We start from the raw sequence: 25,173 nt of genomic DNA on the forward strand, positions 1-25,173 counted from the left end.
ACTCCTTTTGTAGTATAAACCAAAGTCATCAATTCCTTTTAGGTACCTCAGTATTCTCTTTACTGCCATCAAATGATTTTCTCTTGGATTTGAAGAAAATATTTCCACTATTCCAACTGCTAATGCAATGTCTCGTCTACTATGTACAACATACTACAACTTTCCAATCATTGATCTATACATTGTCTAATTCACTTCAGCTGATTCATCATTCTTGGATAGCTTTTGTCCTATTATCATTGGTGTACTAACTAGTTTCAAGTCTTCTAGGCCAAATGTCTTGAGTATCTCCTTGATGTATTTTGATTGGGTCATAGATATGCCATGCTTTAGTTGATGTACTTACAATCCAACAAATAATTTAATTTTTCCAAATATTGACATCTCAAACTCATGTTTCATTTGATCAAAAAAATCTTTGCATAGAGCATCTTTTCCTCCAAATATTATATCATCAACAAAGATTTTAGATATTAAAATGTCTTTACCTTCTTCTGCCTTGATATACAGGTTGTTGTTGTCATTTTTTTTCTCAAATCCAATCTTCACAAGGTATTTATGCAGTCTCTCATACCATACTCTAGGTGCTTGCTTCAAACCATAGAGTGCTTTATGCAATTTGTAGACCATATCCTTGTTGTTCTCATCAACAAATCTTGCTATTTGTTCTATATAAACTTCCTTTTCTAGTATTTCATTCAAAAAAGTAGACTTCACAACCATTTGGTAGACTTTGAAACCTTTGTAGGCAGCATATGTAAGTAATGTTCTTACTCCTTCCATTCTTGAAACAAGGGAAAATGTTTCACCATAGTCTAGTCCTTCTTCTTGTGCATAGCCTTTGCAAACTAGTCTGGCTTTATTTCTTGTGATCTCACCATTCTCATCAAGCTTGTTCCTAAAGACCCATTTGGTGCCAATCACATTTTTATGAAGTGGTCTAGGAACTAGGGTCCAGGTTTTGTTCTTCTCAATCTGATCTGTCTCCTCTTCCATAGATTTATGCCAATTATCATCTTGTAATGCATATTTTACTATTTTGGGTTCAATCTTACTCAGTACACATGATTCATTCCTTAGTTTGTTCCTTTTCATTGGTCTTGCATCCTTGTCTCCAATGATTTTTTCTATAGGGTGATGTCTTCTCATATACTTGGCTAGTCTTGGTTCTGTCCTTCTTTCCATGTTTGATCCTTCATCTTTAAAGTCACTTTACACATCACCATCTAGTATTTAATTATCTCTTTCATGTGTACTATTTTCAGAATTAGAATGTGCATTTTTTTCATTTTGTAACTCAGCTTCTAAATGCAGCTCAACATTCACTAGTTGTGACTCGACTGATACTAAAATTTGATGTTGATTCCCAACTTGATTAACAGCTTCATCTTTAGTCAACATTCCTTCATAGAAGTATACAAAAGATCTATAATCTTCTAGTTTCTTGGATTCATCAACTTGGACTTCTGCATGCTCATCAAAATTTATATTTTCACTCTCCACAATCTTGTTAGTGTTAGTATTCAAACACTTATATGCTTTGCTTCTAGTGGAGTATCTAGGGAATATGCCTTCATCACTCTTTGCATAAAACTTGTTATTTCTAGTATTTTTAAGAATATAGCATTTACAACCAAATACTTCAAAATGTTTTACATTAAGTGAGTGACCATACCATAATTCAAAAGGTGTTGCATTTGTACCTTTCTTGACTTAAACTCGATTCAAGGTGTAAACTGAAGTACTTATAGCTTATCTTCATTACTTTAGAGCAACATTGTTCTCCATCATTAATGTTTTGGCATACTCTATTATTTATTTATCCTTCTTTCTACAATGTCATTCTAAGGTGGAGTTCTTGGTGCCAATGTTTTCCTTTTGATACCTTTATCATTGCAAAATATCTCAAATTATTTTGATGTAAACTCTCCTCCTCTATTTGATCTCAAGCACTTCAGACTCTTTCCTATTTCCTTCTCAACTCTGGCCAAATACCACTTAAAATTTTGAAATGCATCAGATTTTTTCTTTAAGAACATGGTAGTCATCATCCTAGAGTAGTCACCTACAAATAGAATTATATAACTATCTCCTTGGTAGCTTTGCACTTCTATTGGACCACACAAGTCAATATGCACTAGCTCTAATACTTCTTTGGAAGTATATGTTTTTCTTTTGAAACTAGATTTAGTCATCTTTCCTAGTTCACATTGTTTGCACATTGTGTTTTCAGGTTTCTTTAGCTTAGGAAAACTTCTAACTTTCTTCTTTTTGTTAATGCTAATCAAATTATCAAAGTTAACATGACACAGCCTTTTATGCCATAGCCACACATCATCAAGTCTAACAAAAAGATAGGTTGCATCTTTCATATCTAGGTAAAACAAGTTACTCCTAGTTTATTCACCTTTTCCTATCATATTTCCATCAGTATCATAGATTTTGGCAATTTTGTTTCCAAATTCTACTTTGCAACCTACATTACCTAACTGTGATACACTCAGCAAATTGTAGTTTAGGCCTTCAACATAGTATGCATTATCACATGAAATTTTCTTTGTAAGTTTAATAGAATCTTTTCCTTTGATTTGACATGGAGCATCATTCCCAAATCTAACACTATTTCCATTATATTGAGTAAAGGTAATAAACTTACTTTTGTCTCCTATCATGTGATGTGAGCATCCACTGTCTATAATCCATTTGTCATTTTTGTTCACACAAATTACCAGTGTTGTTGCTTCATCTTCATCTGATTCATCCTTCATGGCTACATAGACTACTTTATCATCATTCTCATTAGAATCTTCTTCAATAATGTAACATCTTTTGCCTTTGTCCTTGTAATCTTTGCTATTATCCTCTCTTTTGTTCTTGTACTTGTTTCCTTCTTTGTAGTTCTTCTTTTGTGTACACCTTGGAGCAATATGTCCTACTTCATTGCAATTAAAAAAATGATAGCAAGCTTACCTTTGAATTTACCTTTGCCTCTATGAAATCTTCTGGCCAATAGTGCTTCCAATTATTCCACATCTTCCTATCTATGTTGCTGTCACTGGATACATGTTTTCCTTTTCTAATCTTCTTCTTTGATTTTTCACCTCCTCAGTGTCTTTCAATTTCAGCTTGGCCTTGAAATAAAATTCAAGGTTTTTAGGTCTGTAGTTATCAAAGTTGGACAATTCAAATGCAATTAGTCTTCCCACTATACCTTCAAAGGTTAGTGTGTTTCCTGGTACACACCTTAGTTCTTGGATGGTTGAAACTCTAATAGCGTACATAGGGAGTAGGGTTCTTAAATATTTTGTATTAATAGTATCATCTTCCAATTGACCACCTAGACTTCTTATTGCACTTACCACTTCCTTCATTCTAGCAGCATATTGTGTAGCATTCTCACCTTCCTCCATTTTCACATCATCAAACTTTCCCTGAGGCTTTCTCTTTTTGCTCTTTGAACATTCTTATCTCCTCCATAAATATATCATAGGGCTTTCCACATCTTGAATATAGAATCACATTCTTTGATGTCATCAAATTTAGCATAACTGAGTGTAGAGGCAATCTCCAGTATTGCCTGATTATGCTCCTTCCTTTTGCTCAAATCATCTACAGTAAGGGGTCCAGCTAGGTCTACATGTTCCACTCTAATTGAGGTTTTTGCATAATCGCCTATTTCTCCAAGGTGTAATTTCATTATACTTTTCCATGCAGTGAAGTTATCTCTATTAAGCTTGGGAACTTCTCTCTTGAACATCTTGATCTTCCTACTTCTAGTACCTTTAAACTAAATCAGCACATGGCTTTGATAACAATTGTTAAAAATTCTTTAGAATAACTAAGAGGGGGGTTGAATCAGTTACTCAAGGTCTAAATTTCCAATTCAAACTTTTTCATCAAGTAAAGTGTGCCCATCAAACTATTCATTCATCCAAGCTTAAACTTTCCTACTTAGCAAGTTACTGTAAATCAACATGCAAGCCTAACACGTGAAATATCAACACATAACATAGTGAATTACATGGAAACCCAATTTAGGAAAAACCACCAATAACATGCTACTCAATCCTCACTCTTCTAAAGTGATGCCCTATGAAAGGCCTACCCTTTTAAAGGCTACAACACATTGTTAAATGTAACCTCGTTAAAGGATTTAACCACCCTGTTAGAAGTGGGCCTAGTTAGAGGACTTTAGAACATTCACTTGGAATGCCACCCTGTTAAAGAATTTTAAAATGGTTGTTAAACCAACCTAAGTCCATAGGATTTTTACCCTAACTAATACAATTGCTAGAGAGTAACAATAAGGGGTTTTGACCTAATTATAGTTCACAACTTATCTTGCAAATTTCAGATCTCTATTTAGCTCATAACATTGCCTAGCTTTTAGTCTCTACAGCTCTAACACCTTGTCCTCCTTTCAAGCTTTGCCTCCTTGAGTCTTAATGCTCGATATACTAGTGCAATCTCCTATAAGACCACTTATCAAAGTAGAGTCATTGTGCTCTATTCTTTCTTCTCCTCTTGGTGTCTTCTTCGTGACACCCTTCAACTACTTTGCAATTTGGCACCCCAACACCTCTTGCTTCTTGGCTTGTGACTCCTTAAATAGAAGTTTTGAATTTCTCTTCCTGGTCAATTCTTCTCTCCTTTAATTTTAGTTCAAATGGATTAGGTAGGATTCATTGAATCTAACCCGCATCTTGTTCCTTCTAGAAACATCTTGAAGAATCCTCTTGAATTCACTCAAAAATAGTTTACATAAAGTTTTGTGCCACCAAATCATCATCCTTATCCTCCATCTGGTTCACAAAATTCAAGGTAACAACTTTGTTAGCTCAGATCTAGAAAATCTTTGACTTTTCCAATAATGTAGTAGCTCGACACTATTAAAATTCTGGTGCTTGACACACACTGTGTTACTCAGCATCAACTACATTTTACTAATGCTTAGCACCTGGACATGCTTGGCTCCTTCTATATTACTCAACACACACTAGATTTTGCATTTACTCTGCACTAACTAAAAATCTCCTCAGCTTGAACTAGCTTTCTCAACACTCACTAATGAACTTAGTTAAGCTTTGCAGTCAACCTTGTCTCAAGTTATTCTTCCAATGTTTCTAAGTGTGGCCAACCTCTGTATCTTCAAATATATTATCAATACATTATTTTACCATTGTCTTAACTGATCCTTGCAATTCATTACAAAATCATAACTCAACCTTTCCCTTAGGTGCTTTTGTTACATCTTGTTGATTAAATCCTCTTCATCAATCAAGTGATAGTGCTTGGATCTTATAAGCAATTTTCATTCATACAAATAGTAGGTTTGACATCAATAACAAGAAAATGATTGAAAACATTCTTTATCAACCATCTTCCTTCTTTGCAATCAATATTCTTTTCACAATGATCTTTTCAATTACATTTCCAACAACTCACATCATTGTCCTTGCTTGGATCTAGTTGCAATTCCTACTATGTTGGATGGTATTCCTCTTGTAAGTCACCATCCTTCCCCTATAATTTTAGACTATGATGAGGGGGAATGTGTAACACTTGAAGTGGACTTCATTTAGCATGTTATTCCTTTTTTTCTTATGTTTTTTTTCCCCTATGTTGTTCTTCTTCTTATGTGTTTTGTCTAGATTTATTTAGAAGATATTTGTTTCTCTGTCAATGCAAGAGGAAAAAGTGATTGAACTTGTCATATACATTCTTCTATATGAATATTTCTTTTATTTATATTTTGTTTTATGGTGTTTTGTACTTGTGCTATTGTTTGTACCAGTAATACTGTATATTCTTCTTGGTTTCTCTTGATATGGTAACACCAATTTTTTTGGTCTCCATATTATTTTCCCAAAAAGACTCTTCTTCATAATTTTTGCGTATTTTCCTCTATTGTATTGTAGTTCTACTTCCTTTGGGGAATGATGATATTTCATGCTTGATATAATAATACATATTATCATATGACCATACTAACCCCAAAAGTTGATATATCTCTTTGTGTTCTCTCTTTTTGTTATGTTCTCATTTCCCTTGATGTCTTCTTCTTCTTGGGCGCATCTTAGAGTGGAAACATTCTTAGTGGATGGTGGATGCATGTATGCTTCAATTAAATATGTTGCTCTTGTTAAGGTGTTTGTAACCACTTTAATGTAGGGGCATACACTTTGCTCATCCCTTTTGATCATGAAGTAGAAAACATGGATTCTAGATATAGATCAGAGTACTTTTTCTCTATATGCTTGGTATGATTTTTGGGTTTTTCCCAAATATATGCTCTCTCTCTCTCTCTCTCTCTCTCTCTCTCTCTCTCTCTCTCTCTCTCTCTCTCTCTCTCTCTCTATCTCTCTCTCTCTCTCTCTCTATTATTTTCTTGGAACTATTGATGGTTCCTAGGGGATTGGTCTCTTTGGATCTCTCTAGACTATTAATAGTTTGGGAGACTCGATCCTTATTATATAGCCTTCATTTAACTACTAATATTCTAGGAAGCCTAATATTTTTTTTGATCCCTTAAGGACACACACATCATTATGCTTGGGTCATTTTTTTAATCTTCTTTTTGGGACATGAATTTCCCTTGAAGTTGGATCCTTTGATGGATTGACTAGAATTCTACACACACTTGTTATACCATTCAATTCATCTTTGATGGGTTGAATAGCATGCCACACACACTTGCTAGTCATTCAATGTCATCCCTTTTATAGAATTTCACCCTATTTTTCTTTTCTCTTTGTATTTCTTGCATGGTTCACAATAACACACACAAAAGTTATTGAGAGAGTAACTAAACCCCTTTTTAGTTCTATCTCTTTTATTATGTTTTTGGATATGGTGAAGACTCAAGTCTCTTGGGGTTTGATGATTTCTTTGTCTCCTAAGTCATGACAAGATCTGTTCTTTTCTCTTAATCTACTTTACTGTGAGTGTGAGGAAAATCATACTCCCACTAAATTTTGGGCTACATGTATCATCTTAAAATGGACACACTTTTCTTTTCACACATTTTAGCACCCATCTCGTAGTGACTTCCCAAACCATGGAGGGGACAATGCTTGGTGCTCTCTTTCTCTTATTTTCTTCAACTTTCTTCCTAAATATTTTTGCATCCCTCTTGACCTTTCTATGAATTAACCTCTCCTTCCTCTAGGAATAGGTCAATTAGTCAAGATAGTATAGAAGATGTCAACCTAGGCTAATCTCTACCTTAGTGATTGTGGGGCTCAATGGTGGAAAGGTCTCAAAATTTTAATTTGTTAACCATCTCTCTCCAATTGGCTTGTATTGTTATCCTATCCAAAAATTAGTATATAAGGAGACTTGGAGGATTCATTTTTGATATAACACTTTTCATGATAGCTACACCAAATAAATTCATTCAAGGATTTCAATCATCTAAGGACTTCAAACATTTCAAGGAGTTCAATCATTTCAAGCATTCAAGCAAAGGAGATTTCATCAAGCATTGAAGGATTCTTTGTGAGTGTGTCCTCTTCAAGATCTAGCATATTTTTGGCCATCAAGGGAGGAGATCTACATTGAGGCATTCTTAATATTCTCCATTGATGCACATTTACATCTATGGCTCTTTTATTGGTTATGGTAAATCCATTGCAACTTGTGGAGATATCCTACATTTACATACTGAATTCAACATCTGCAACATACAACAAGGAAAAATACTTTTGTATCCCTCCTAATATTTCTATTAATTACCCTCTCCCACCTCTATTAATAGTTCAATGAAGGTCAAACTAGTAGCTCGAAAGGTCTCAGGATTTTAATTTGTTAACTATCTCTCTCCAGTTGGCCTGTATTATTTTCCTACCTAACAACTAGTATATAAGGAAACTTGGAGGATTCATTTTAGATCTAACACTTTCATGATCACTACACCCAAAAAAAATCATTCAAGGGCTTTAATAATTCAATGACTTCAAACATTTTAAGTAGTTCAAGCATTTCAAGCATTCAAGAGAAGGAAATTTCATCAAGAATTGTAGGATTTTTTGTGAGTGTTTCCTCTTCAAGATCTAGCATATTGTTGGCCATCAAGGAGGAGGTCTACATTGAGGCATTCATAATATTCTTCACTGATGCACATTTATATGCATGGATTCATTACGTAGTTATGATAAATCCATTGCAACTTGTGGAGATATCCTAAATTTACATATTGAATTCAACATCTACAACATACAATAGGTTGACCTTTCTCTTCTACTTTTTGAGAAAATCCCAGAAACCAATTTTCTCAAGAAGTAGTAGATAATAGGTCAAACTAGTTGTAAATATTCCAAAATTATTCCCATGAGGCCACCAAGTCCCCAGGGCATTGTAATGAAGTCAAACAAAGTTCATTAGAAAGATCTAAAAATGTTATTTTTGGATTTGTAATCACAATTTCACAATCCTACTCCTGCACATAGAAAGTAAAGGTTATTATTGTTTGGTGGATGATGGTTTTCCTTATTCAAGCCCTAGATTTAGGAATCAACCTTGAATTGAGAAATGTAAATTTAAATGACTGAAGCAAGATAAATTTAAGTACTCACACCTTTTTGTATGTTGTAGATATTGAATTTGATATGTAAATGTAGGATATCTCCACAAGTTACAATGAATTTACCACAACCACTTAATGGAGCCATGGATGTAAATTTGTATCTGTAAGATTTTGGTATAGCTCTGATACCATGTAAGAATTTGTCTTAGGGAAAAGCTCACCCAAGATTGGACAACTTTAACACAAGCACAACTATAGACCAAAAAGGGTATGATCAATATATCATAGCATGTCCTAATACATCACTATGTGTCCAGATACACTAGGAGTGCCTATATATAAAGACCTCTAAGATGCATCTAGATTGTCTCTAGAAGGTTCCAAGAGATAAGCTTGACAACTAAGCACATGTCCTCCATTGTGCATGAATGTACATGCAACAATGAGAGGATAAGCATGACAAGGTGTCCCACATGTGGAGATGTAGTAGTCACCATGTGCTCAAATGATGTGCTAACTCCTATGTTGTAGACACCATGTGCATAAATGATGTGCAAACTTCTGTGTTGTCAACATGGCAACTCACAAGAGTACAAATACTCCTAGGTGACTAATAAATAAATATCAAAATAATGCATTAACCTAAGTAAACTTAAGTAAGTCTAAATAGTAAATATTTATTTACACCAACACCGCCCCTTAAGTGCAACTTAGGTGAATACCCTTAAGCTTATGAAAACTAGGGTGAAATGCATGATGGGTCCTGGCTACTAGGTCATGTTAGGTACCCATGTACATAATGAAATGTATTCTCTCATAAAGTGGAGAAAGAGGTAAAACATCATGGGAAAAACCCTCCCCCAAAAAGAGAGATGAAAAGACAAGATGTATGGATGGATAGAGTAAGAAAGACCCCCCTATTACGACATACATCAAGTATATACAAAAGAGAAGAGGAAGGACAAAACCCCTTAAGAGGAAAAAGTTACCCCATAAAAGAGAAGAAGAAGGAGATAAGGTAGTCCCCCCCCCCAAATGTAGGGTGTTGACCAATGAGAAATGCTCCAATGTAGAATTCGATCCATGACTATTGAATGATGTTCCTCCCCTTTGGAAGAAACAATGGAAAAGGTACTGGTGAGATGTTTCCCCTGGGTGTGGAAAGAATCTCAATGATGAAAGGTGTCTCTAAAACTTGTTCAAGTGTCCATGTGTTGATACTGATGGTGGCTCCTTCCAAACTACTGAGAAGAAGTGTAGATCTAGCAAGGATTGATGTAGAACCTATTTCAAAGAACCAATAGTCTTCTCAAATGATAAAGAGACCTCCTACAACTATTGTACATAAAGATCCACAATCACATCAGCCTATAAAATGTAGAGAATGGACATTAGGGTCAAAGTGAGCCCTCACAACAACTATAGAAGGATCATCCTCATCAAAGAGAAGTTGTATATCATCAAAGAAGTCTCCCAAATTGGCTATGTGTGCTTTATGAACAAACCTAAAATGTCAGTCAAGAAGTCATCACCTAAGGCTAGAACTGGAAGATAATGTGTACCCTATTGTGTTGAAGTACATGAATCAGTCACTGTGGAAATAGATGAAGAATTTTCCTCAAAGAGATGATGAATATCATTGAGGATGTCTCCCACATCTTCAATGTGAGACTTTAGGAATAGCACTACAATATCTAGAAGGAAGTCATTGCATGAAGGTAAAGTAGGAAGACATGAAGGTTCCTGCTATACTAAATCGAAAGCATCTATGGATGGAATAGGATCAGTAGGAGCAAAAGGAGCATCTTGAGGTGTGATCTCATCTGGAGAGGATGCAATTGCAACTGGAGGTAAAAGATCTTTTGGGAATGGAGGAATATGTGGATCTCCATACATCTCCCAAAGATGAATCCAATAAACATATGGATTAGATGACTTAATATCCTCAAGTGAATCCATAACCTCCATATCCATAAATAGAAAGAGAGTACACCAAATGAGGAAAATCGTGTCCTCATTGCAGGTAAGTCCTCTCGCATATGGTAATGTATTGTGCTAACTGAGATATGGGATAACTAATTGACTCTATTCCTAATAGTTGTCTAGTGTCAAGATAAGTAAATCTTCCTCTTCCATGATGTACTAATCAATGTAACTCTCAAAGATGCATTGAAAATGAAAGAACCCCCCCAATGTGAGATTCAGTGATGGATAGGTGTTGCATGTACAATAGGCCACTTGTCAAAATGTACAAGATGGATTTATGATTTTGTTGGTTACAACTACCTTGTGAGGCCTAAATCTAGAACCAAGCACTGTAGCTTAGATATACAAAAATTTTGAAAAGTTATCAAAGCAATATAATGTAGAAAAGGTCCTAATGATAAAAGTGATATTTCTATCCACAAAACCCTATTATCTTAATGTAGATCTAGAAAGTAGACAAAAAATAATGCACTTTCAAAAAAAAATGAAACTTGAAAATGTGTCCAAATGAGCACGTACGAAGCATGTCAAGTTATAAAATGTAGGATTGGATAGGTATAGTCACCAAAAGATGCAATTTCTAAAAAATCCTTGCATCAAAACCAAAAAATAACACCACCACTAAAAAAATTTAGGAAATTCTACCCAAAATTTTAAATAATTGCACCTGATTTGGAGTCTAGATGACCGAGTTATGGCCTCTCAAAGTCAAGCTACTAAATCAAAATTGAATTTGGGGAGGGGTTTTGGTAGAAAACTATGAGCTTAAATTTGATGGTCAAATGGCCATCGTAGTAGTTAAAAAATGCCAAGAAATGATGGTTAGACAACTGTCACTTTTAGTTTTGTGTCCGACTGACGTCAACAAAAAAAAAAATTGCCTAAGTGACATGACAATGTAGATTTACAGATATGGATACGTGTTACTATACAGTCTGGTACACATGGTAGTTGAATAGACTAGGCTAAGGTGGCAATCCAAGTGTGTAGGTATGGTGTGCTAAGTCACCTGGTGATGTGTACATTCCACCATGGCCTGATGACATGTCACTATGCTATAAGGCTGAACACATGGTTGAATCTTCTTGCTATCATGCTGAGTTGGTACCTACAAGTCCTCTAAAATTGTGTAGTATAGTGCAAAGCTAGTAGGGTGGGAGACAATCTAGCAAGGGTGTAGAAGGTGCCACATGGTGATGAAGATGATGATCCAGGCCAAAAAAATGGAATGCACATTGCCAAAAGTTTGTTATGCAGTTGCCAGAGATATAAATACTGACAAGGGGGCTAGGACTAGCTTTTTGGGGGGCAAAAACTTATATGTGACTGTAGGACTAGAAAATAGGTTAAATTCATAACATACTATCAGCAAATCACAAAACTCAATCAACATACGTTAGCACCCACTAGTCTACCATGAAAGCCAAACTAATAAAGAAAGCAATAGAAACTGCCTCTTTCATTTGTAGCTCCCATGTCCTTCTTTCTTCTCCAAATGATGTAGCTCCAATTTGCCTATAGTGCACACAATATTGAAGCAATGTCTATGATAGGGCTAATGCCATGAGAATACTTGAAGTTGTGATTTAAGCTTGAGAGAAAATGGTGTGAAAATGTAAAGAAGCTAAGGACTCAAAGACTCAAGAATTATGACCCCAAGGACTTTCAAGACCAAAAATGAGAGGAATAATGCTCATTTTATAATTGGCATGGAGGATGAGAGCATTGGATTTGTCATCCATAGATATGCAATGTGGCAAGAGATTCCTTTAAGAATCCATGATGCATATGAAAAAATATGCCAATTGTAAGATTCTATGACGCATGGAAGTCAAACTTGGCTAAATGTGGAAGAGAATCTATAATGCATCATAAGACACCTCAACCCACTTAAAGCCAAGAATCCATGACAAATGAGCCAAATAAGGACATGCGTAAGGAATAAGAATATATGATTATGACACATCTTATCCAAATGTCAAAGGAGAATCCATGAAGTGTCATATCAAAGTGTCACAACGATGCAATATTCTATGGAATAATTTGAATTAAAAATCCTTTTATTCCACAAAATAAGAATTAGTAGAAAATGGAATTAATGATGGAAAATGGAACCTAGGAAATTAATAATTCCCATGGTTTACGGATAATGAATCAATTAATTAATATAATTAATTAATTGATGATGATAATTAGGAAGAATAATTAGAAAGAATAATAGAATTAAATTATGGGTTATTTAATCCTATAGAGAAAATTAGTAAATGATTGGCCAAATTGATTAAATGAATGCAACCGTATCCTTTGATGAAAATGTGATGATGATGGATATTGAATAAGATGATGAAAAGTAGACCAAAGCCATGGTATTGAAATTGATAACATACCAAGGACACATGACATGAATTGATTGATACGTAACATTTAACTAACATCGCAAATGCTACAGGATCGAGGTTGATTGATAAGGTTGATCATAATAACATTGACAGACACTGTCAATATTATTAAAATGGTTGATGATGCCATGATCTGACATTGAAAGCCTCAATAATGTCAAAGATCAGATGACATGAATGATACTTTGACCTAGTACTGAGAGCGGCAATAGTACTAACGTCAAATTGATAAGATTGATAGGTTGATAGGTTTCCAAGGCACTGAAAGCCACAAAAATATCTAAGATCAAATAAATGATGATTGATTTGGGTTTTTTGATATGTTTTGAGTTGATTAGGACTGATTTTTAGTGATTTCGAGTTGATTTGGGGTGATTTCGAGTGATTCTGAGTTGATTTCGGGTGATTCTGAGTGATATGAAATGGTTTTGAAATGATATGAAATTGATGTGAAAAGGGATACAAATGACAAAGTATGATCAATTTTGGCCAAAATATTAAAGTTAGTAGAATGAAAAAATGGGACAAATTAGTATGAAGAAATGACAAAAGCATAGATGCAAACCATTTTTGAGCATCTACAGCAAAACTAAGAATCCATAATAAATATCCCACATTGCATGGGGAACCACTTTCAGTGGTATTTAAAAGAAGGTCCATGGGAGTTGATAGCAAAGGAGCCCGCCAAAATTTTGGTAGACTCAGTTGCTGAGTGAGAGATGTAAAATTTCAGCCATATGTTTGTATGTCATGCCAAAATAATGGATGAAGCCCATCTAGATTGGAATATTCCTACAATAGAATAAAAAATTCCATGTAGGGTACAAGGTTGGGGTGTCATTGTTCGATACTTGTACAAAAAAAAAATTCTCTATAGGGCCGCCTAGCCATGAAAATATTTCAAAAATCTATAGGAAAATAACAAATGTTGATATGAATTGGATGCAATTGTAGATCTAAAAGATGATCATACCAGAATTACAAATTGGGCCTTCAAGTTCCAATTTGCAAAAAAAATTTTCCTTTTAATCGACGTTGGCCTAGGGTAGGCAACTTTATAGCCAATTTTCAACAAATCAACATTCTGGACACAATGGTGAGGTTAGATCTAGCTCTAGATGCTCCCAATGATTATGATACTCTAGATTTGGGTCGAGGTGCTATAGCAACAAGATGGTCATGAATGTATATGTGAAGAGAGATTCTCCAAGAGCTTTGATACCATGTAAGAATTTGGTATAGCTCTAATATCATGTAAGAATTTGTCTTAGGGAAAAGTTCACCAAAGATTGAAGAACTCAAACACAAGCACAACCGTAGACCAAAAAGAGTATAATCAGTATATCATAGCATGTCCTGATACATCATTATGTGTCTAGATAAACTAGGAGTGCATGTATATAAATGCCTCTAAGATGCATCTCAAATGTCTCTAGAAGGTGCCAGAAGATAAGCTTGACAACTAAGCACACGTTCTCCATTGTGCATGAATGTACGTGCAATGATGAGAGGATAAGCATGACAAGGTGTCCCACATGTGGAGATGTTGTAGATACCATGTGCTCAAATAATGTGCTAACTCCTATGTTGTAGACACCATGTGCATAAGTGAGGTGTGAACTTCGTGTTGTCAACATGACAACTCACAAGAGTGCACATACTCCTAGGTGACTAATAAATAAATATTAATATAATGCATTAACCTAAGTAGACTTAAATAAGTGTAAATATTAAATACTTATTTACACCAACATCAATGAATAATATCATGAAATCCACAATGTAGATCTTGTCCCTTGATGGAAAACAATATGCTAGATCTTGACGAGGAAATACTCACAAAGAATCCTCCAATGCTTGATGAAATCTCCTTCACTTGAATGCTTGGAATGCTTCAACTCCTTGAAATGTTTTAAGTTCTTGAATGCTTGAAATCCTTTTATGAATTTTTTTGGTGTATCTATCATGAAATTTTTAGATCTAAAATGAATCCTCTAAGTCTCCTTATATACTAGTTTTGGACAAGAAAACAATACAAGCCAACTAGAGAGAGATAGTTAACAAATTAAAATCTTGAGACCTTTTGAGCATCAAGACCCACAATCACTAAGGTAGAGGTTGTCCTAGTTCAATCTCTTCCATACTATTTTGACCTTAATTGACATGTTCCTAGAGGATGGAGAGGGTAAGCCATAGAAACATTAGGAGGGATGCAAAAAGATTTAGGAAGAAAACATACATCAATAAGGATTTTTATAAGAAATTTGAATGCTTACATTTATCTTGTTTCAGTCATTTAAATTTACATTTCTTAATTCAAGGTTGATTCCTCAATGTAAGGCTTAACCAAAAAAAACCTTCATCCACAAATCAATAAGAAACTTTACTTTCTATGTATAGTAGTAGGATTGTAAAATCGTGATTACAAATGCAAAAATAACTTTTTGAGATCTTTCTAAAGAACCTAGTTTGACTTCATTATAGTTCCCTAGGAACTTGGTGGCCTCATGGGAATCATTCTAGAATATTTACAACCAATTTGACCTATTCTCTACTACTTTTCAAGAAAATCACTTTCTAGGATTTCTTGGGGTTTTCATTCTGTTTGGAGATCCATAGTTAGATTTTCCATTATAGATCTGAATTTGCACTTTTTGGAGTTAAAATTCATCTTCCTCTACATATTTCAAGGTGATTCTTTTTATATATTATTTTCATTTATAATCTTGGCTTAGATTCGTATCTCAATTGGGTTGATTGTACACACATTACATCTAGATTTACTACTAATGTAATTAGTTCAACATTTCATACACATTATCGCACATGGACCAAAGCATGTATTTCCTTATATTACATTCATTTTCAATTTTCCAGTTCAGTATTGCATCCCTTTCCATTTGGATTTTTCTAATCTAATTTGGATTATAAGGAGAATCAAAGGGATACAAGATTCTTAAGAGATGAGAGAAAAAAATCTAATATGCACCCTAAATTATAGTTTATGTAAAATAAAGATGCACTTAAAAGCATAAGATTGCACTTATGATGCTAATCCCTAAGTAACACACTAAAAATGTGTGCAAGAGAGAACATCAAGTTATAAGATACTGTAAGTTCATAAAGGATATTAGATGAATTGAAAAAAGGAATAAGGGCACATTATGTCACCCTAAGTGGTTTCAATTTATACTAGACATGTAATTTTAATAAAACATAAGATTTCACTTGGGATTTTACTTTGCAAGTAATTACAATAAATGAATGCAAGAAAATATGCCATTATATAAAATAAAAAACAAGTCAAGAAAGGGAGATAATGGAACATATGATATAGATCAAAATATGAAATAGGACCATTTTCCCCCAAGTGAGTAGACAAGGGAAATAACCATTATGTTTCTCACAAAGTAAAACAATAAGTCCCTAAATGATAGGCTAACAATATCATAAACCTAGGAGCAACATAATATGGGTGTAGATGCAACAAGTAAAATGATCATAGAAAAGATACCCTTCATTCTTTATAATTCATATGAAATATAACATAGAAAATGAATTGAAAAAACATAGAAAAAGAAGATATCTTAGGTGTAATTAGATGAAAATTTAACTTGAGAAGGAATATATATGCATATACTCATTAGATAAAGGTGCATTATTCACAAAGTCAAGAATTTAGGATGTTAGTGCAAAATCTAAAGTTTTCGAATCTTGAAGAGTTGAAAAGCCACGTACAGGGTCAATATGAGGAGGATAGAATTGATCTAAGGTTGAATTGATTAAAATAAGGTCATAATGATTTTAGTTTTTAGCAAGAGCTAATTTGATTTGAGATGTATATTGAAAGATACAAGATGAAGAATCAAGGTTGTGGCCTTCTATGGTTAAGGCACTCTTAGGAGAAGGACAAACAAAACTCATCAAGGTCTCATCTATAGAAGGAATATCAAATAAATACATAGAAAGTGATGGATCATTAGAAGAAATAACCATGTCATAATCCAAAAATGTCTTGCAAGGAAGAGAGTAATCCATTTACATAGCTAACGGTTTATCCCATATAGAAAAAGTATCCATCTTAGGAATACCATGGTACATTAGAGGTGAATCAACATCATCTTTAAAAAGGTGAGCCTCAATGAAACAATATATAGAATCATCACCATATGTATTAAATGGAAATTCTTGAAAATCACAAATGTAACTAGAAATTAAAGATAACAACCCCATTGAAATGCAATGCAATGATTATAAAAGAGACTATATGCAAAAAAAAAAATCAAAATCAAAATTCAAACATATGAAATGAAATCTATATGAAAATGATGTACAAAAAGACCTAAATACCACTAATTCAAACAATAGCATTAAAAAATTTATCTAGACACACCAAGATCTATCTCAAAGAAAGAAGTATAGGCAGTTGGGATCACCAATTATCTGTAATGAAGGTGAACAAACAATAGAATGAAAAGGGGAATATAACACCATAAAAGAAAGAGTTGATGCATTCAAGTTCACCAAAAATGTGTAAGGATAAAATTCAATCAACCACCCTAACCATACATAAAGGGGGGAAACCAAGACTCACCTCCTATTGTATACTTGATTAACACAAAATCAAGTGTCAATTTGTGACCTAATGCAAATGGGTGAATTACCTAGACTTACTTTTCCCTCACCTCCACCTTCAAAGGGTTTTAGGCAAGTATATATGAAATGTATAGATAAAATATTAAGAAAAAATAATGTGAGTTGAAATGGAGATGGAAAGATGATATAACTTGAGAAAGACAAGCCTACAAATGACCTATTGAACAATCTCTAAAACTATCAAATCTATTTATCTAGACTGGAAACTATGAAATCTATAAAACTCAAAAAACATTTAGTTGTTTAGAAGAGTAATTTTTTTCAAAAGGGATGACTTTAGGTAGTGGAGGTGAAATATGACCCTTTTTAGTAGTCTCCAAATGCAAAACAATTTTTGAATCTTTGAAGTATAGTGAAAAGGGTATCCAAATTCACAATGTGTCCTTCCTTCCATGATCTACAACCTACAATAAAAAGAGATTTCTTTCTTTCTTTTTTTATGGGGGTTTACCTTTTTCAAACCTCAATTTAGGAATTAACGTTGAATTCAGATAGAAAAAAGAAAATTCTAGCAAGTAATAAAAGTAGATCTAACATGAAGCAACATAAATTTATAAATATGCTCTTGAATTTAGAAAGTAATTAATTGTGTAATGTAATAGTCTTGATTCAACTTCAAAATCCATAGGAAAGGAAATCAAATTAAATCAAAACCTTCATGAATGAATGTGCTTGAAATTAACCTTAGGAATAAACATAGATCTTGGAAAGATGTACATAAGAGATGCAACAAAGGATCTTGAATGTATCAAGGGAGATCTTGAATGTTGAAAATACTAGATGTTGCATAAAATTGTTTAATTTCTTAAATTCCTTGAATGCTTGAAGAATATTTAAGTTCTTACATGATAGTGTGCATTAAATGGTTGTCTGAATGCATGATGCAAAATGAGGACAATGGATGGGTTTATAAAGGGCCCAAGTAAACCTTTTCCTGTAAACTAAGTGTACCTTACATTAATACTTTAGATCAATCCAAAATTGGGACCCAAGAAGTGGACCCAAAAGGGGATGAACTTCATCCCTAAATGGTAAAAAAGAGACATGTTGCATCCTTCATTGGTAAATCAAGAACTCATTGCATCCATAATGGGGAGGTATGCACTACATACCTACTAATTCTTCCAAGGAGGAATGAAGAGAGATTCGAAGAAAGGAGAGAAATGAAAATAAATGATGACCTCATGTTAAATGGGCAATATATCATCATTAAATTGAGGTGCTTCCAATTTAAAATGGTACAAGGTCAAAAGTGTTGGCAACTCCTATAACCCTAGTTTTCTTGTGCACTAATTTTCAAACCCCATGGACCATGTAGGGGAGAACTCATCCTCCCCTCCTGCACTCCTTAGATTTGACCCCTTTTTCATTATTTATTTGATCATGATCACTCCTCATGGTGGGCTAAAAAAAATCCCTATGTCATTATCTTCTTCCCCCAACAAGGCTAGGTGGAAAGATTTTTTGGTGGAGGCCCCTTAACATTTGGATGAAACCATAGTTTTTGACATTGTTTCCATGGAGGAGAGAACAATAATTTCTTTCCTAAACTCTATAGTGGACATAACTATCATTGACCTACTACTTACTTTGATGGGAATATTTTTCAATTCTTGACCTTCTACATATGATTTGGAAATGACTTTCTACATGGTGGAATCTCAAGGGTAGTGTTTCAACCTTGGCTATACCTAGTGGTCTTTTCCTCTTTTTTATATCTTTGGAGGGCCTATTTATTTTCCTCTCTAGCTCATGGATATATGGTAAACATTTTCTCACCCTATCCAAATGGAAACTGGGATTTGGCCCCTTTGTAGAGCTTAGTTGTTTGGCCTTGGTTTGGGTGAGACTCTCTAACCTTAGTCTTCAATTTTGGGATGAGAAAATAATCTTCTATATTAATGACTCCTTTAGAAACTATTTATCCATAGATCTGGTGATCCTTATCAAATCTCCATTGGTGTTCACTAGACTTTTTTAATATCAACATCAACAAAATGTTTCCCAACTTTGTGATCCTTAAATCTATGTTTGGAAAGTATACCCAAGATCTAGTTATGAGAATCTAAAGTTATACTTTTAGAATTTTAAAACAATAGGGAACACTAGGAATACCTTCAAAATAAATCTCCCCAAAGAGACAAAAAAAACAAAGAGAAAATTTCCTCCTTGTGAGTGATCAAGACAATCACTGGAGCTAGCTCTAGCAACACTCTAGCTCTAAATGTGGATCATGTTGCTACTAGTATAGGCTTCACACTTCCCTCCATGAAAAAAACACTAGAAGAGGGGAAATCCCCAAACTATGGTTTTACCTAGTGAATCTCAAGTACAACCATCTAGACCATTTTTTAATACATGTTCTCACCTTCCTCTTTGTATAACCCTATGAACAATAGGCATCATATTATAGACATTTATAAGGGCTTGAAACTAAATCCCCTAGATAAAAGGATCTCTAGTTTAGACTCATATATTGTACTAGATTTAATTTTAGTGTCAACTTGATCCTGGTGTAGCTTGAAAGGACTTGGCTAACTTTGAGGAGAAATGGAAAACCAAGAAGAAGAAGAAAAACAACAAACCTGATGTTGGGACTGACACCCTCGTGGGTGACCTCCTAAGAGAACCTAGAGGAAAAATTTAAAAAAAGGGTGATTATGGCTAGTTAGCATCTCACCTTATATGTTAAAAAAAAAGGTAAGAAATGATTTTTCTCTCCTAGAACATTAGGGATCTTACATAGCCCTAAGCAGAAATATGCTATAAGACAATGTATCTTTGAACACAAATTTGATATCTTTTTACTTCAAGAATTCAAAATGGCCCACTCCAATTTTATTGCTATAATCAATAACTTATGGTTGGGTTCACATTTTATTTACTCTAAGGTGTTTGGTACATCTAGAGAAATTATCACATTTGGGAACCAAACCATGTGGTAGATAATGCTATATCATTCGTACAAAACTTTCTTGTGACCTCCTTTACAAAGGATCTAAACCACTAGCATCTATTCAATGTGTATGCCCCTAACACTAGGGAAAGAAGAAAGACCCTGTAGGAGGAGATCACTAATTACATTCTCTAGCACAAAAATGTCAGCTTATTTTTAGTTGGTGATTTTAACTCCCTCCTTACCCCTCTAAAAGGTATGGTGGGTTTAATAACTAAAATGACAACATGGGTGACCTAAAAGATTTCATCAATGTTTCTGGTTTGGTTGATATTGATTTTCTTAGAAATTGGACAAATAATTGAAAGGTCTTCTACCTTTTCTAAGTCTAGTTGGGTAGGTTCCTTTCCTCCCAAAACTAGAACTCTATGAATTCTACCTCCCTACTTTTCCTCCCAAAACTGGGTTTGACTACAACCCCCTTCTTAAATGGTTGGATTCTCTTAATAGAGGTCCCCCGTTTCAAATATAAGATCAAGTGGATCTCACACACCTCCTTCAGAAACATGGTTAACAGGTGGTGGTCTACACCTATAACTTTCTTTTTCATGTATGAAATTATTCCTAAACTATAAATTATTAAGGAGGGAGTTAAGGCTTGGAGTAATTTTTTTTAGAGATATCTCTGCTCCAAAATTGTTGCTCACTACATTGGACAATCTCTAGAAATAATTAGAAAGTAGCAACCCCACTACTAATATCAAAAAACAAAGAGGATAAATACAAGAGAAAGGTGAAGCAACTTATGGATGATGAAGAGATTTACTAGAAGAAAATATCTTAGGTTCAATGGCTTAAGGAAGGGGGTCATACTTCTTTCTTCTTCCATAGAGTTTATACTAATAATAGGAGAAGGAACACTACTTCATCCATTCTTAATGTGGTGGGTGATAAAATCTCTAACAAAAATCTAGTAAACCCCATTTCCACTAATGTTTTTAGAAACCTCTACTCAGACATGGACATGAGGGGGAATCCTAGCCTATTAGACTCTCTAATTAACCATATCCCCAATATGGTTGTGATTGATGAGAAGGTTAAGAATGTAGTATTTTCTATGGGTTCCTAGAAGGCCCCCAACTCCAATGGTTTCCCCTATTTTCTTCCAAGATTTTTGGGATATTATCGAGCTTGATGTTATAACATATACTAAAGACTTCATCAAGATGGGAAAGATAATTCAAAAAGCACAAAATAACCTTTATTATGGTTGTCCCAAAACATAATAAATCCTTCTCTATTGATGACTCTAGGCCCATTATCCTTTGTAGTATGTTCTATAAAATTATGTCCAAAGTCTTGATGAACAAGTTGAGGCCACTTATGGAGAAGATTTTTAGTCACAAACAAGAATGACTTGTCTCAAGTCAATAGATCCTTGATTTCATGATCTCAACTCATGAGATCATTTACTTTATGGAAAAGAGTAAAAATGTAGGTATGGCCCTCAAACTCTGTATCTCTAAGGCCTACAATAAAGTCAATTGGCCTTTCCTTTATAAATTTCTAGCCAACTTGGGTTTTACTAACAATTTTATAAGAACAACTAAGGAATATGTGGAGATAACCATTTAATTTAAGGTACCCTAGGTGAATATTCCCCCAAAGTAAAATACTAAGACATGATGACTTGATTTCTCCCAATTTGTTCATCCTAGTGGTTGAAGTGCCTTGAAGGAATGTGAAAGATCTATTTGATCAATGGAGAATAAAAGGGATCAAGCTAACCAAAACCTCCCTCCTTTAGTCCTACAATAGTTTTTTGATGATATAATTTTCTTTGGTGAGTCATTAGTGGTGGTAGCTAGAGAATGGAGAAACCTCCTCAACAGTTATGCACAATCTTCCATTTAGTGCATCAAATTTTAGAAAAGTGGAGTTTTATTCTTCCACACTTCTATAGAAATTCATACCAAAGTAATCAAAATTTTGAACTTCCAACATACTACTCTTCCTACCACCTATTTAGGTCTCATGTTTATTGTGAAGGAGGCTAAGATGGATTTTTGGAACAACATTCTAGAATGTTCCCAAAAGAAGCTCAATGGATGGAAGGGAATATTTCTTATTAATTCTCATAAACTTCATCTCCTAAGTTCCTCTCTTCAAGGAAACCCTATTTACTTGTTATCCCTCTTCAAGATCTTAGGGGTCATGGTTGATAAGCTAGAGAAAGTTCAATATAACTTCCTTTGGATAGGCACAAAAGAGAAAAAAGATGTTCTCTATTCAATTAGGATACTATGTGCTCTTCAATGAAACTTGGTGGCCTTAACCTTCAAAATATTACTAGATTGAATAAGGATTTAATGGGAAAGATGTCTTAGAATCTTATAATTGGTAAGGAGGAATAGTAAAACATTATGTGGGCCAAGTACCTCAATAAGGGTTCCTATAGTAAATAGTTAATGGATGGAAACCACCTCCAAGGCTCAAAAATCTAGAATAACATCATGAAGTAAAAACTATTTATTGTAAAGGCATCAAGTTCTAGCTTGGGAATGTGGAAAACATTAGGTTGACTTGTGAGGCACACCAATTATAGCCCTTAAAAAGATCTCTTACCCTAATTCTTGGTCGTATTGTTTTTGGTTACATTAACCAGGGGAGATGGAAGAACCTTGTCTCTCTTATTTTTTATAGGTCAATTTATCATTATATTTTTAAGGAAGTTATGGACCACCTAAAATTTACAAGAATCTCCCTCTTTGACCAAGAGGAAAAGATTATTTAGTCACTCATGTTCACTCGAAGCTTCTTTACCTGGTCAATCTATAACTTAACATACAAAATTCTCAAGGACCCCACTGATTGGTCCAAAATTTATAACCCAAGGCTAATTCCAAAAATTAATTTCTTATCATGGACTCTTATGAAAGGAAAAAATATCACATGGGAAAACCATACCAAAATAAGTTTCAACCTTACAAACAAATTTATAATGTGTAAGAAGGTTGAGGAAAAAATTAACCACATATTTATCCACTATAATTCTGTGACCTCTATCTGGCACCATGCTCTTGAAAAATCTAACCTTAGTTGGGTCTTCAATAAAGATATTAATTAGTCTATCCACTAGAAATTTACCTCCAACCACCCCTTACTGGAAATCCTTTGGAGATTTGTTCTTACCCATGTATGCTAGTGTTTATGGAAAGAAAGGAACAACCAAATTTTTAGTGATTTTGAATAATCCCCTCAGACTAGTCCACTCTGGGCTCAAACTCATATAGGAAAGCATCTCCACCTATAACTATAAATTCCTTAGTTCTCCCAATCCTTTGGACCTTTGAATTACTTGAAATTGTAACCTCAAGAGGTTTATTCAAATGGTTACCCCCTAGGCTGATTCAAGTTAAATTTTGATGGTGCCTCCACCCCCAAAGCTCAGCATTGTGGGGAAGTATAAGGAATTTCCTTGGCTAGCTAAAATCCACCTATGTTGAACCTCTCAAGGACCATACAGTCAATCAAGATGAATGTGTGGCACTATTATGGGGTGTCAAAATTATTATCTCTATGGGTATCACTTTTTTTGAGATAGATGGTGACTAAAAGATCATCATGGAAGTTGTCCAAAATATAAGATGTAGGTGGGATGGAAAGTGGGCCCCATTTTTTTGACACTTATTCCCTAATCCTTTAACTCCATGAAAATAAGATAAGACATTTTTATCATGAAGGTAATGCTATGGTGGATTTTATGACCATGGTTGGGATGCAAATAGAAAGCCTAAGGTGTTGTGTGTTGTTAATTATTTGCCAAAGAAGAGCCAAATACTCTCAAGGAAAGAGGAACATGTTACCACCCACTTAATCCATCTATAATTCATTATTTCACCAAGTTTTTGGCTTGGGCCACATGCTAAGAAGTTTTGGTAGGTATGGTCATCACACCTTTGACAATACTAGGTTTACTTGTTGTCCTTGGTAATGTGTGTTGACTAGATGGATATGGTTGGTTATTTTGCCCTTGTAAAACACTCATGAGATGGCATAGACTAATTATTATTATTACTATTATTATTATTTCCTTCTAAATTAATATTATCCTTTTGGTTTTCAAATCATATTTACTTCAATGGAAACATTCCCAAGAATTTTTTTGATAAAGGATTTGGTTAGTTTAACAAAAAAGGCTACAACTTTTTGTATAATGGCTCACACATGTATGAGCATGTGACAAAGATTTTGGGATGGATTCATAATTATAATTTTAGTTATAAAAAATTAAGGATTCTTGGAAGCTATCTTATTAAGAAAATATAGAATTGGATTCCCCACCTTAAAAGTTCTCTACTGTTCTTTGGTATAACACTTTTTATCTTCTACATAAATTCTCCATGGGAGGTGGTAAACTTAGAATCTATCCCCAAAAAATTAAGGGTTTAAAAAGAATCCTATATTTTTGCATGTATATAAGGAGGGAGGAACTTTATCCTTCATATAAATTATGTTGGGATAGCATGACGAGATTATCTCGCCAGTTCATCTCTACCTAGAATAAGAGAAGGTTGACTATCAATGACATAATGTTTGAAATCAATAAGGATGTCATTGCCAAAGCTAATTGTATTTACACAAATGGTTAGAAGAGTTAAAAAAATGAGAAAGCCCTGCAACAATGATTTCCTCAATGAATTTCAGAGAAC

The sequence above is a fragment of the Cupressus sempervirens genome, chromosome 3 (assembly GCF_028749045.1).
Source record: "Cupressus sempervirens isolate cs-2001-9-10 chromosome 3, ASM2874904v1, whole genome shotgun sequence".
Lineage (NCBI taxonomy): Eukaryota > Viridiplantae > Streptophyta > Pinopsida > Cupressales > Cupressaceae > Cupressus > Cupressus sempervirens.